Consider the following 12,917-nt stretch of genomic DNA (forward strand, 5'->3'; position numbering starts at 1 on the left):
GTGCGAGATACAGTGCAGGTCGGATAAGTGCGGGCTACAGTTCGGGCCGGATACAGTGCAGGTCAGAGTGTGGGTTGGATACAGTGTGGGTTGGATACAGTGTAGGCAACAGTGCCGGTTGGATACAGTGCGTGTCACATACAGTGAGGGTTAGCTACAGTGCAAGGTGAGATACAGTGCGCGTTGTATATATTGTGGGTCAGGTACAGCGTGGACCGAATAAAGTGCAGGTTACAGTGCAGCTCAAATATAGTGTGGGTGGGATACAGCGCAAGTTGACTACAGCGTGGGTTGGATACAGTGTGGGTTGATACAGTGCATGTCAAATAAAGTGTGGGTTGGATACAGTGCGGTTCAAATACAATGCGGGTCGGATGCAGTGTAGGTCGGATACAGCATGGGTTTTAGTTAGAGATGAGCGGGTTCGGTTCGTCGAGATCCGAACCCCCCCGAACTTCACGTGTTTTACACGGGTCCGAGGCAGCCTCAGTTCTTCCCGCCTTGCTCGGTTAACCCAAATGAGGCCAAACGTCATCATCCCGCTGTCGGATTATCGCGAGATTCGTATTCCATATAAAGAACCGCGCGTCGCCGCCATTTTCACTCGTGCATTGTAGATTGAGCGGAGAGGACGTGGCTACGTTCTCTGCCTGAAAAGCTCAATATTTGTGCTCAGTGTGCCTCATTGTGGTGACCACCAGTATATTATAGTAGTACAGTACAGTAGGCCATTGCTGTATCTTGCAGCTCCGTGTCAGACTCAGTTCTAGTATCCTGATCAGTGCCCAATATCTGCTGCATTGTTGTGTGACCAGTATATAGTAGTACAATGCTGCATTGTGGTGACCACCAGTATATAGTAGTACAGTACAGTAGGCCATTGTTGTATCTTGCAGATCTGTGTCACTTCTAGTATCCATATCTGTGTTGCATTGTTGTGACCAGTATATAGTAGTACAGTGCAGCATTTTGGTGACCACCAGAATATAGTAGTACAATACAGTAGGCCATTGCTGTATCTTGCAGCTCTGTGTCACTTCTAGTATCCATATCTGTGCGCATTGTTGTGACCAGTATAGAGTAGTACAGTGCAGCATTTTGGTGACCACCAGTACATAGTAGTACAGAAGAGTAGGCCATTGCTGTATCTTGCAGCTCTGTGTAACTTCTAGTATCCATATCTGTGCTGCATTGTTGTGACCAGTATACAGTAGCACAGTGCAGCATTTTGGTGACCACCAATATATAGTAGTACAGTACAGTACAGTAGTCCATTGCTGTATCTTGCAGCTCCGTGTCAGACTCAGTTCTAAAATCCTGATCAGTGCTCAATATCTGCTGCATTGTTGTGTGACCAGTATATAGTAGTACAGTGCAGCATTTTGGTGACCACCAGTATATAGTAGTACAGTACAGTAGGCCATTGCTGTATCTTGCAGCTCTGTGTCACTTCTAGTATCCATATCTGTGCTGCATTGTTGTGACCAGTATATAGTAGTACAGTGCAGCATTTTGTTGACCACCAGTATATAGTAGTACAGTACAGTACAGTACAGTACAGTAGTCCATTGCTGTATCTTGCAGCTCCATGTCAGACTCCGTTCTAGAATCCTGATCAGTGCTCAATATCTGCTGAATTGTTGTACAGTACAGTAGGCCATTGCTATTGATATAATAATATTACTGGCATATAATTCCACACATTAAAAAATGGAGAACAAAAATGTGGAGGGTAAAATAGGGAAAGATCAAGATCCACTTCCACCTAGTGCTGAAGCTGCTGCCACTAGTCATGGCATAGACGATTCAATGCCATCAACATCGTCTGCCAAGGCCGATGCCCAATGTCATAGTAGAGAGCATGTAAAATCCAAAAAACAAAGTTCAGTAAAATTACCCAAAAATCTAAATAAAAAGCGTCTGAGGAGAAGCGTAAACTTGCGGGAGAAAAAGGTTGCACAAGCGTAAACTTGCCAATATGCCACATATACAACACGGAGTGGCAAGGAACGGCTGAGGCCCTGGCCTATGTTCATGGCTAGTGGTTCAGCTTCACATGAGGATGGAAGCACTCATCCTCCCACTCAAAAAATGAAGAGTTAAGCTGGCAAAAGCACAGCAAAGAATTGTGCGTTCTTCTAAATCACAAATCCCCAAGGAGAGTCCAATTGTGTCGGTTGCAATGCCTGACCTTCCTAACACTGGCCCTCATTCCGAGTTGTTCGCTCGCTAGCTGCTTTTAGCAGCATTGCACACGCTAGGCCGCCACCCTCTGGGAGTGTATCTTAGCTTAGCAGAATAGCAAACGAAAGATTAGCAGAACTGCTACTAAAAAATTCCTTGCAATTTCTGAGTAGCTCCAGACCTACTCCTAGATTGCGATCAGCTCGGTCCTTATAGTTCCTGGTTTGACGTCACAAACACGCCCTGCGTTCGGCCAGCCACTCCCCCATATCTCCAGCCACACCTGCGTTTTTACCTGGCACGCCTGCATTTTTTAGCACACTCCCTGAAAATGCCATGTTGCCGCCCAGAAACACCCACTTCCTGTCAATCACACTACGATCACTCGAGCGTTGAAAAAACATCGCTCGAGCTTGTGTAAATCTCCAAAGTTTTGTGTTAAATAACTAAGCGTATCATGCGCATGCGCATTTTCTACCTAATCACTCCATTGCGAAAAATGGCAATGAGCGAACAACTCAGAATGACCACCACTGGACGGGAAGAGGTAGCTCCTTCCACCATTTGCACGCCCCCTGCAAGTGCTGGAAGGAACATCCACAGTCCAGTTCCTGATATTCAAATTGAAGATGTCACTGTTGAAGTACACCAGGATGAGGATATGGGTGTTGCTGGTGCTGAGGAGGAAATTGACAAGGAGGAATCTGATGGAGAGGTGGTTTGTTTAAGTCAGGCACCCAGGGAGACACCTGTTGTCCGTGGGATGAATAAGGCCATTGACATGCCTGGTCAAAATACCAACAAAATCATCTTCGGTGTGGAATTATTTCAACAGAAATGCTGACAACTGGTGTCAAGCCGTGTGTTGCCTTTGTCAAGCTGTAATAAGTAGGGGTAAGGACGTTGACCACCTAGGAACATCCTCCCTTATATGTCACCTGGAGCGCATTCATCAGAAGTCATTGACAAGTTCAACAATTTTGGGCGACAGCGGAAGCAGTCCACTGACAACTAAATCCCTTCTTCCTCTTGTACCCAAGCTCCTGCAAACAACACCACCAACTCCCTCAGTGTCAATTTCCTCCTTAGACAGGAAAGCCAATAGTCTTGCAGACCATGTCACTAGCAAGTCTGACGAGTCCTCTCCTGACTGGTATTGGCCACCGTGCTCGATCCTAGGTTTAAAGCCTACGTTGTATCTCTCTTTCCGGCAGACTCAAGTCTGCAGATGTTCAAAGGGGTGGTCTTTAGTATGCCGACTGACGGGATCCCGGCGCACAGTATACCGGTGCCGGAATCCCAACAGCCGGCATACCGACACTTATTCACCATCGTGGGGGTCCACGACCCCCCTGGAGGGAGAATAAAATAGCGAGCCCGCAAGGGGATCATTTGCGCTCGCCACACTGTCGGTAAGCCAGCGGTCGGGCTCCCGGCGCCGGTATGCTGGTCGCCGGGACCCCGACCGCCGGCATACCATACTGAACCCGTTCAAAGACCTGCTGTTGAGACACTTGTCAAGTCAAGCGGAACGTGACCCGCCAACAGCTCCTCCTTCATTTTCTACCGCCACTGGAGCTGCCAGGAAAAGGATCAGATTTCCAAAACCACCCGCTGGCGGTGATGCAGGGCAGTCAGGAGCGAAAACTGACATCTGGTCCGGCCTGAAGGACCTGCCAACGATTACTGACATGTCGTCTACTGTCACTGCATATGATTCTGTCACCATTGAAAGAATGGTGGAGGATTATATGAGTGACCGCATCCAAGTATGCATGTCAGACAGTCCGTACGTACGTATACTGGCAGGAAAAAGAGGCAATTTGGAGGCCCTTGCACAAACTGGCTTTATTTTCCCTAAGTTGCCCCCCCTCCAGTGTGCACTCGGAAAGAGTGTTTAGTGCAGCCGGTCACCTTGTCAGCGATTGGCGTACGAGGTTACTTCCACAAAATGTGGAGAAGATAATGTTCATCAAAATGAATTATAATCAATTCCTCCGTGGAGACATTTATCAGCAATTGCCTCCAGAAAGTACACAGGGACCTGTGATGGTGGATTCCAGTGGGGACAAATTAATACTCTGTGAGGAGGGGGATGTACACAGTGAAAGTGGTGAGGAATCGGACGATGAGGAGGAGGTGGACATCTTGCCTCTGTAGAGCCAGTTTGTGCAAGGAGAGATTGATTGCTTCTTTTTTGGTGGAGGCCCAAACCAACCAGTCATTTCAGCCACAGTCGTGTGGCAGACCCTGTGGCTGAAATGATGGGTTTGTTAAAGTGTGCATGTCCTGTTTATACAACATAAGGGTGGGTGGGAGGGCCCAAGGACAATTCCATCTTGCACATCTTTTTTTTTTTATTTATCTTTGCATCATGTTATGTTTGGGGCCAATTTTTTTAAGTGCAGTGCCACTCCTAGATGGGCCAGGTGTTTGTGCCGGCCACTTGTTTCGCTTAGCTTACTCATCCAGCGACCTCGGTGCAAATTTTAGGACTAAAAATAATATTGTGAGGTGTGAGGTGTTCAGAATAGACTGGAAATGAGTGGAAATGATGGTTATTGAGGTTAATAATACTATAGGATCTAAATTACCCCCAAATTCTATGATTTAAGCTGTTTTTGAGGGTTTTTTGAAAAAAAAAACACCCAAATCCAAAACACACCCGAATCCAACAAAAATTTTTAAGGGAGGTTTTGCCAAAACGCGTCCGAATCCAAAACACGGCCGCGGAACCGAATTCAAAACCAAAATACAAAACCCGAAAAATTTCCGGTGCATATCTCTAGTTTTAGTGCAGGTCAAATTCAATGTGGGTCGGATACAGTGTTGGTCAGATACAGCACGGATTACAGTGCAGGTCGGATACAGTGCAGGTTAGATACAGCAATAGTGCACTTACTGTGACAGAGGTTCCTCAGTGCAGGGTTGTCAGTGTCGTCTTCAGTGTGGTGGCACAAATAGCAGTGTCGGAAGTGCAGCGGTGCCAGTGATGTCTTTAGAGCGGTAGTGTCGGCAGTGCAGGGGTGTCAGCAGTGTCCTCAGTGCGGTGGTGCTGGCAATGCAGGGTGCCAGCAGTGTCCTCAATGTTGTGGTGCTGGCAGTGTCGGTAGTGCAAGGGTGCCAGTGGTGTCCTCAGTGTGGTGGTGCCAACAGTGTCAGCAGTGCAAGGGTGCCAGTGGTGTCCTCAGCACGGTGGTTCCGGCATTGTCAGCAGTGCAAGAGTGCCAGCGGTGTCCTCAATTCTGTGGTGCCATCAGTGTCAGCAGTCCAAGGGTGCCAGCAGTGTCCTCAGTGCGGTGGTGCAGGAAGTGTCAGCAGTGCAAGGGTGCCAATGGTGTCCTCAGTGCAGTGGTGCCATCAGTGTCAGCAGTCCAAGGGTGCCAGTGGTATCCTCAGTGCGGTGGTGCAGGCAGTGTCAGCAGTGCAAGGGTGCCAGCGGTGTCCTCAGTGCATTGTTGTCGGCAGTGTCAGCAGTCCAAGGGTGCCAGTGGTGTCCTTAGTATGGTGGTGCCGGCAGTGTGGCAGTGCAGGGGTGCCAGCGGTGTCCTCAGCGTGGTGGTGCCAGCAGTGTCAGCAGTGCAGGGGTGCCTGCAGTGTCAGCAATTGCGGGAGTGATGGAGGTGTCCTCAGTGCAGGGGTGCCGGCAGTGTCGGCAATGTGGGAGTGCCGGAGGTGTCCTCAGTGTAGGGGTGCTGGCAGTGTCAGCAATGCGGAAGTTCTGGAGGTGTCCTCAGTGCAGTAGTGCTGACAGAGTCCTCAGTGCAGGGATGCCTGCAGTTTCAGCAATTGCGGGAGTGCTGGAGGTGTCCTCAGTGCAGGAGTGCCGTCAGTGTCCTCAGTGCAGGGGTGCCGGCAGTGTTGGCAATGTGGGAGTGCCGGAGGTGTCCTCAGTGCTGGGGTGCCGGCAGTGTCAGCAATGCAGAAGTGCCGGAGGTTTCCTCTGTGCAGTAGTGCTGACAGAGTCCTCAGTGCAGGGGTGTTGGCAGTGTCAGCAATGTGGGAGTGCTGGAGGTTTCCTCAGTGCAGGAGTGGTGCCAGTGTCCCCAGTGCAGGGGTGCCAGCAGTGTTGGCAGTGCAGGGGTGCTGGCAGTGAGGGAGTGTTGGCAGTGTGAGCAAAGGTGTTGGCACTGCAGGCGGTGGTGTCGGCAGTGTGGGTGGCAGCACTTTTAGCGCTGTGGGGGCATCGCTCTTGGCCATTGTAGCCTATGGGGACATGCTGATTGGCTGAAAGACGGCTCTCTCAGCCAATCAGCGTTCTTCCATAGGTTACTGTGGAGACCGGTGTCCGAGGCAAAACCTCAGGATCCGACAGCGGGATACTGAGGTTTTACATCGATCGGGGATTCGGGGCAAGCAGGGAGATCTGAGTTGAGGTTTATAGCGCCCAGGATCCCCTAGGTTCGGGAGGGGTCCGGTTCTCTGAGTACTGAACCCTCTCATCCCTACAGTGAGTAGGAGGCAAACACATAAAGAGGAAAAATAATACTCACTTGTGGAGACACTCTTAGTTAAGAAATATCAGAAATATCAGAAATATCAGAATCAGAATAAAACTTAACCTTTAATGTAAAAATGTGTATATAAAATTAAAAACTGTTAATAGCCACATAAACAGTGTAGGACAAACAAAAACTAATACCCCTTTTCCACTAGCTCTAAAAACATGGGTAAGTGCGCGGAGGCGCGCATTTACCCGTGTTTATTTCTAGTGGAAACGCCCCCCCCTGCAAATTCCCAGATAAAGTGATCCGGGAATCCTACCCGGGAAGCTTGCCGGGCTGAACATGTGTTCAACCCGGTAAGCTGTGTAGTGTACATGGAAGCCGTGTCGATGCGACATGGCTCCCGTTCACAGTCTATGGAAGGGCGGCACTGGGAGATCATGTGATCTCCCAGTGCCGCCCCTGCCGCATCACCAGAGCATCACCAACCCGGCAATATGCCGGGTTGGTGAGCGCAGTGTAGAAGGGGACTCTAGCACGGGTCGCAGCCGTGTCAGGCTCCCGGCTGCGACCCGTGCCAGATATAATATAGGTTAAAGATAATATATTTTATTTTGTTATATTAGCCAACTATTGTGGCAACATGTCAAATTGACCCATACCTCCTGACCTGCTATGTTAATAATAATTTTCAATATACTGTATTCAGTATGGCAAAATATTTTACAGATAACTTTGAAAACCATAAAGCATAAAATAATAAGCATATGTTTCAAAATTATACCACAAATCACATTATGCTATCATCATAAAATGCATACCCATCAAGTATATATCATGCATCAAAAGCATTTGTAATATCCAGAGGCGGATTTACAGTAGACCTCATGGGGCACTAAACAAGACACCAATGTGGGGACAGTCTTCCTCAAACAACCCCCGACCCCAGTTAAGCAGTGTGTTTGCCAAACCGGTTTCACAGAAATGAACCCCCGCTAGTCGGGAGGTTGCCTGAGTAAGATCCCCTTCTCTGGAGCACTGTACAGGGAGGCTGCCTGAGTAAGGTCTCCTTCTCTGTCATGTCTGCAGTACTGGGGGCTGCCATGTTGGAGACCAATTCATGGTATGCCAATGGGATTTGGTCTCTGTTCTCTTCCAGCCAATTACAAGCTGAGCTTTCTGGTAAAAGGGGGCAGTCAGGTTTTAAACCTTGCCAGTGCTTTATGTTTCTGTCTCAGTACAGGTGTCTTAGCTCTATGCTCCCCACAGGTTTACCTGTGGGCAGCGACATATCTAGAGAGGAGGGGACCCATGTGCAGTCTCCGTGTGTGGGCCCCCTTCTCTCCATCCTGTAGCCGGCAGCGCTGTTAGCACTCTGAGCGCTGTTAGCGCTCTGAGCGCTAGAAACTCTGGAACAGTGCGCAGGTCTCCCAAAAAATGGCATGGTGGACATTTTTTTTTGAGACCTGCGCATGCGTTGTTGACTCTGGCACTGTGCCAGAGTCTCTAGCACTCAGAGTGCTAACAGCGCTGCAGGCTATGGGATGGAGAGGATGGGGCCCACACACGGGCACTGATCACCGATGGACATCAGAAAGGTAAGTATAGAAGAAATGGGTGCAGTGTGTGCGGTGTGGGCCCCCTCTGGACCCAGGGGCCTGTGTGCACTGCACCCATTATAGATATGCCACTGCCTGTGAGCCTTTTCAGTGCCTCAAAGATCTTCAGCTCCACAGAATCATCACCTTAGCTGCTTTCTGCTGCACAACCATCAGTGGTTACCTCAGCCCCGAGGGCCACACCTTGCCACTTAAGACAGCGTCTCCTGGAGTCCTAACCATAGAGGAAAACTCCATAGTCCGTCAGTGTTCTTCAGCAACAACCAGTAATCATCCATTATACAAAATCTTTCTGTGTTCTTCAGTCACATCATTAAACATCCAGCATACAAACTTCTTCAATGTTCTTCAGCCATGCCAGTAATTATCCAGCTAAGAAACTCTTTCTGTAACTTTTGTTCTTGGGCATTCCTCATTTACGTTTTCCAGATTTTGCATCTTATTCTTATTGCTCTCACATGTCTCTACTTTAATAAAAGTTTATGAGAAGAAATTACATTCGTCCTCCTCAGTTCCTCCTTGCAGAAGCATCTACTTCTTCCACAAGCACTCACTCAACAGATTCACAAATGCCGCAGTTTGTGACACCAGGTGCTTCAGGATGGGCACCCTGTACCGCCTTTGGAGTTGAAGAAAAGGATTTAACAAGACAATAAATCTTGCCTCTGGAAGAGAACCTGTACCTTTAAGGAAGAGATCCAGAGGCTCAAAGACCCATCTGCAGAATGGAAAGGACTCATGAGAGCCAGAATGACCTGGGATTGAAGCCCCTGGTCAGACCTCTCTCACGATTGTACACCAAACACTGTGATAATTCTAGCAGTAAGCATGATATAAAATGACCCATCTGGAAAACTCCTTCACTCTTAGGACAGATGTCTCAAGCGAAGTGGACCAGATCCAGATGGAAGCACTGGCCCTGAGACAGAAGATCCAGCCATAGAGACAGATGCAGTCGATGGAGAGGCCCAGAATATTTGCGTACTATTCACCAGGATCACCATGCCTCCCTCCAATTTCAACATGCGGATGACTTTGGAGGAAAGACGTATATGCATGGGAACATCAGCGGCATCACTATAGCATCCACCAGGAGAGCTCCAGGATCCCTATAGGGGAACAATATTTTGGCAGATGGTGGTTGTATCAAGATGCCATCATAGTTAGACCCCAACGGTATCCGGTCTTTGGGTCCACCTCACTTAGGTCGACATTCATTAGGTTGACCACTATTGGTTGACATGCATTAGGTCGACATGGTCTTTAGGTCGACATGATCAGTAGGTTGTCATGGCAATGATCGACACATGAAAAGGTCGACATGAGTTTTCAATTTTTTATTTTCATTTTTTGAAGCTTTTTCTTACTTTACGATCCACGTGGACTACGATTGGGAATAGTAACCTGTTCCAAGCACAGCGAGGCACCTTGCCTGAAACATGGCGAGTGAAGCGAGACATGCGAGGGGACATGGTGCACTAATTGGTGTTCCCGGTCACTTTACGAAGAAAATGACACCAAAAAATATAAAAAACTCATGTCAACTTTTTTCCGTGTCAACATTTTCCGCGTCGACCTCACGACCATGTCGACCTATTTCAGGTGTCGGCCTACTCACTGTCAACCAATAGTGGTCGACCTAATGACTGTTGACCTAGTTAGGGTTGACCCAATGAACCATACCAGGCCCCAACGGTGGACCAGTAGATGGTAGTTGTCTGGACTTAGAGCTAACTCACCCAGGTGAACACCCTGGCAGCCTAGGAAGTTCCCTCACTAAATCTGGACTCTGGGTGAAGACTTCTGACAGAGCCAGAAGGTGATGCTCTGCTCAGTAGAAAATGCAGCTGACCTCTTACACAGTGACAAGACTGCAGGTGTCACGCTAGTAGATTATTTAGGTGCCACTGCCACATTGACTGCAACTTGACCAGATGATCTTGGAGGAAAGGCTGTGCTAGCCAAAGTACTCTGTACATTCGTCTGAGCTCCAAGACAATGATGGATAGTCAGGTCACTTGAGCCATCCACCGACTGTCATGACTGAGGTTTTGTGAACCCGGTGTTAGTGAAGTCTGTGCGGGCGACTGGAGAATTATATGAATACTACCACTGACCTGGTTTGGGAGTGTTGTGGACTCGGGGTTTCTTCCGGTGACTGGGAAGAGGAACCGCAGCAGAGATGGCTGAATCTAGGTTCTCCTCATGCAGGATTAGGTCGGCAGACAGGAGGCACGTGTGGACGCTGAAGGTCTCCTGAAAGACAGAACTGGAAAGGCGCTGATGAATCAGTGAAGAATACCAGGTACAACTGCGCTAAAGTGCACTGGATGCTTGGAGACACTGAGGTGCTAGGAGGCACTGGGGTGCGTAGAGGCACTGAGGTGCTTGGAGGCACTGAGGTGCTTGGAGGCACTGAGGTGCTGAGGCACGGGGGTGCTGGGAGGTACTGAGGCACGGAGGTGCTGAGGCACTGAGGTGCTGGGAGGCACGGAGGTACTGAGGCACGGAGGTGCTGAGGCACGGAGGTACTGAGGCACGGAGGTACTGAGGCACTGAGGTGCTGAGGCACGGAGATGCTGAGGCACGGAGGTGCTGAGAGCCACGGAGGTACTGAGGCGCGGAGGTGCTGATGTACTGAGGCACGGAGATGCTGAGGCACGGAGGTGCTGAGGCACGGAGATGCTGAGGCACGGAGATGCTGAGGCACGGAGGTACTGAGGCACTGAGGTGCTGAGGCACTGAGGTACTGAGGCACGGAGATGCTGAGGCACGGAGGTGCTGCAGGGATACGGGAACTCTGGAGATCACAACTACAACAGCAGTAAAGATGAACCACGGCAGCTGTGGTTTTCAGTTGAGACTATGGAATATAATACTGTGCCTTTGAGATGAATCACTGCAGCTGTGCCTTTACTTTGAGACTCGAGGAAATAGTGATCATCAGTGGCAACACAAAAGTAAACCAAACAGGGTAACAAGGAACAGAGTTTTCACAGGAACCAGAGTATAAAGGTTACCTTTAGGGAGCTCAGCTTGAAGACTCACACATAGCTGTGAGTGTGACACAAGGAACTGGCCCAGTTTCTAACTCAGCCTCCTGATTTATACTTCCTGGTCCTTGGTGATTGGTGAGCAGGATTAGGTGATGCAGAGAGTCTCAGGCTGGCAGAGGATTGAACAACTCTGGGTCAGGTGAACAGTCACTGTCATGTGACTACTCTAGCCAAGGCTGTGATGTAGAATGAGGCCTAGTAGGCCGAGAGAACACTGAAGCCTGAACTTCTGCAAAACATAGGATGCTGGCTTTTAGGCCTAAACTTCAGATTACTGAATTCAGCCTCACACAGGAGATCACCACAGATGGAGCTAATTAACTATTACCTTTCAGGCAGAGAACTCAGGAAAACTCAGAGCGGACAACCTGTTTAAAAAAGACACAGGATCCGGGACAGATGGCAGGGGTAAGTCACCAAATATGAAACCTACAGTCAGGATTGTGACAGTATCCCCCTCTTCAAGGGTGGACTCCGGACACCCATCTTGAATCTTAGAGGAACTTGAGAAATTCATACAGAAGAATTTAGGACCTTCGTTGATGCCTCTTCTTCTTACGGGAATATTTGGTTTTAATCAAGGACAGCGGAATGTCCGAAGGAGATTCTTAGATTATCCCTGGGAGGACAGCACAAACTTCCTTCTGCATTCCCTTTAGAGCATGATTTTTTACCGAGTCAGATTCCAAAGGTTTAGGACCAAATTCTTTAACCACGGCATTACTAAAAGTCTGTAAGTCATGGAACACAGGATCATTACTCTCAAAAAGCATGTTGGCCCACTCCAAACCTCTGAATGCCAGGAACAGATATCGAGTAACGTTGGAAGGAGTTACTGTACCTAAAGGATCAGACTCCATCCGAGAGAGAAATTGTTCAACCAGAGCGGCATATTGCAATAAATCTCCATCAAAGTAAATAGGTGGAAAACCATCAGACGAAAGCTTAGAGGCTGAAGCTGAAGAAAGCTTTGGCTGGACGAGTAGGACTGGATTGGATCCGAGGATACTTGAATTGGCTGGAGCCAAAGGAGACTGACCAGGCTGGTCCTGGAGTATCGCTGGACCGGATGGAACCGGGACGGACTGACCAGGCTGGGCCTGGAGTATTGCTGGACTGGCTGGAACCGGGACGGACTGACCAGGCTGGACCTGGAGTATTGCTGGACCGGCTGGAACCGGGACGGACTGACCAGGCTGGACCTGGAGTATTGCTGGACCGGCTGGAACCGGGACGGACTGACCAGGCTGGGCCTGGAGTATTGCTGGACTGGCTGGAACCGGGATGGACTGACCTGGCTGGGCCTGGAGTATTGCTGGACCGGCTGGAACCGGGACGGACTGATCAGGCTGGGCCTGGAGTATTGCTGGACCGGTTGGAACCGGGACGGACTGACCAGGCTGGGCCTGGAGTATTGCTGGACCGGCTGGAACCGGGACGGACTGACCAGGCTGGGCCTGGAGTATTGCTGGGCCGGCAGGAGCCCCCTCTTCACGGGGCTGGGCTGAGGCAGGAGCCCCCTCTTCACGGGGCTGGGCTGAGGCAAGAGCCCCCACTTCACGGGGCTGGGCTGAGGCAAGAGCCCCCACTTCACGGGGCTGGGCTGAGGCAAG

The sequence above is a fragment of the Pseudophryne corroboree genome, chromosome 1, assembly GCF_028390025.1.
Source record: "Pseudophryne corroboree isolate aPseCor3 chromosome 1, aPseCor3.hap2, whole genome shotgun sequence".
NCBI classification, from domain to species: domain Eukaryota; kingdom Metazoa; phylum Chordata; class Amphibia; order Anura; family Myobatrachidae; genus Pseudophryne; species Pseudophryne corroboree.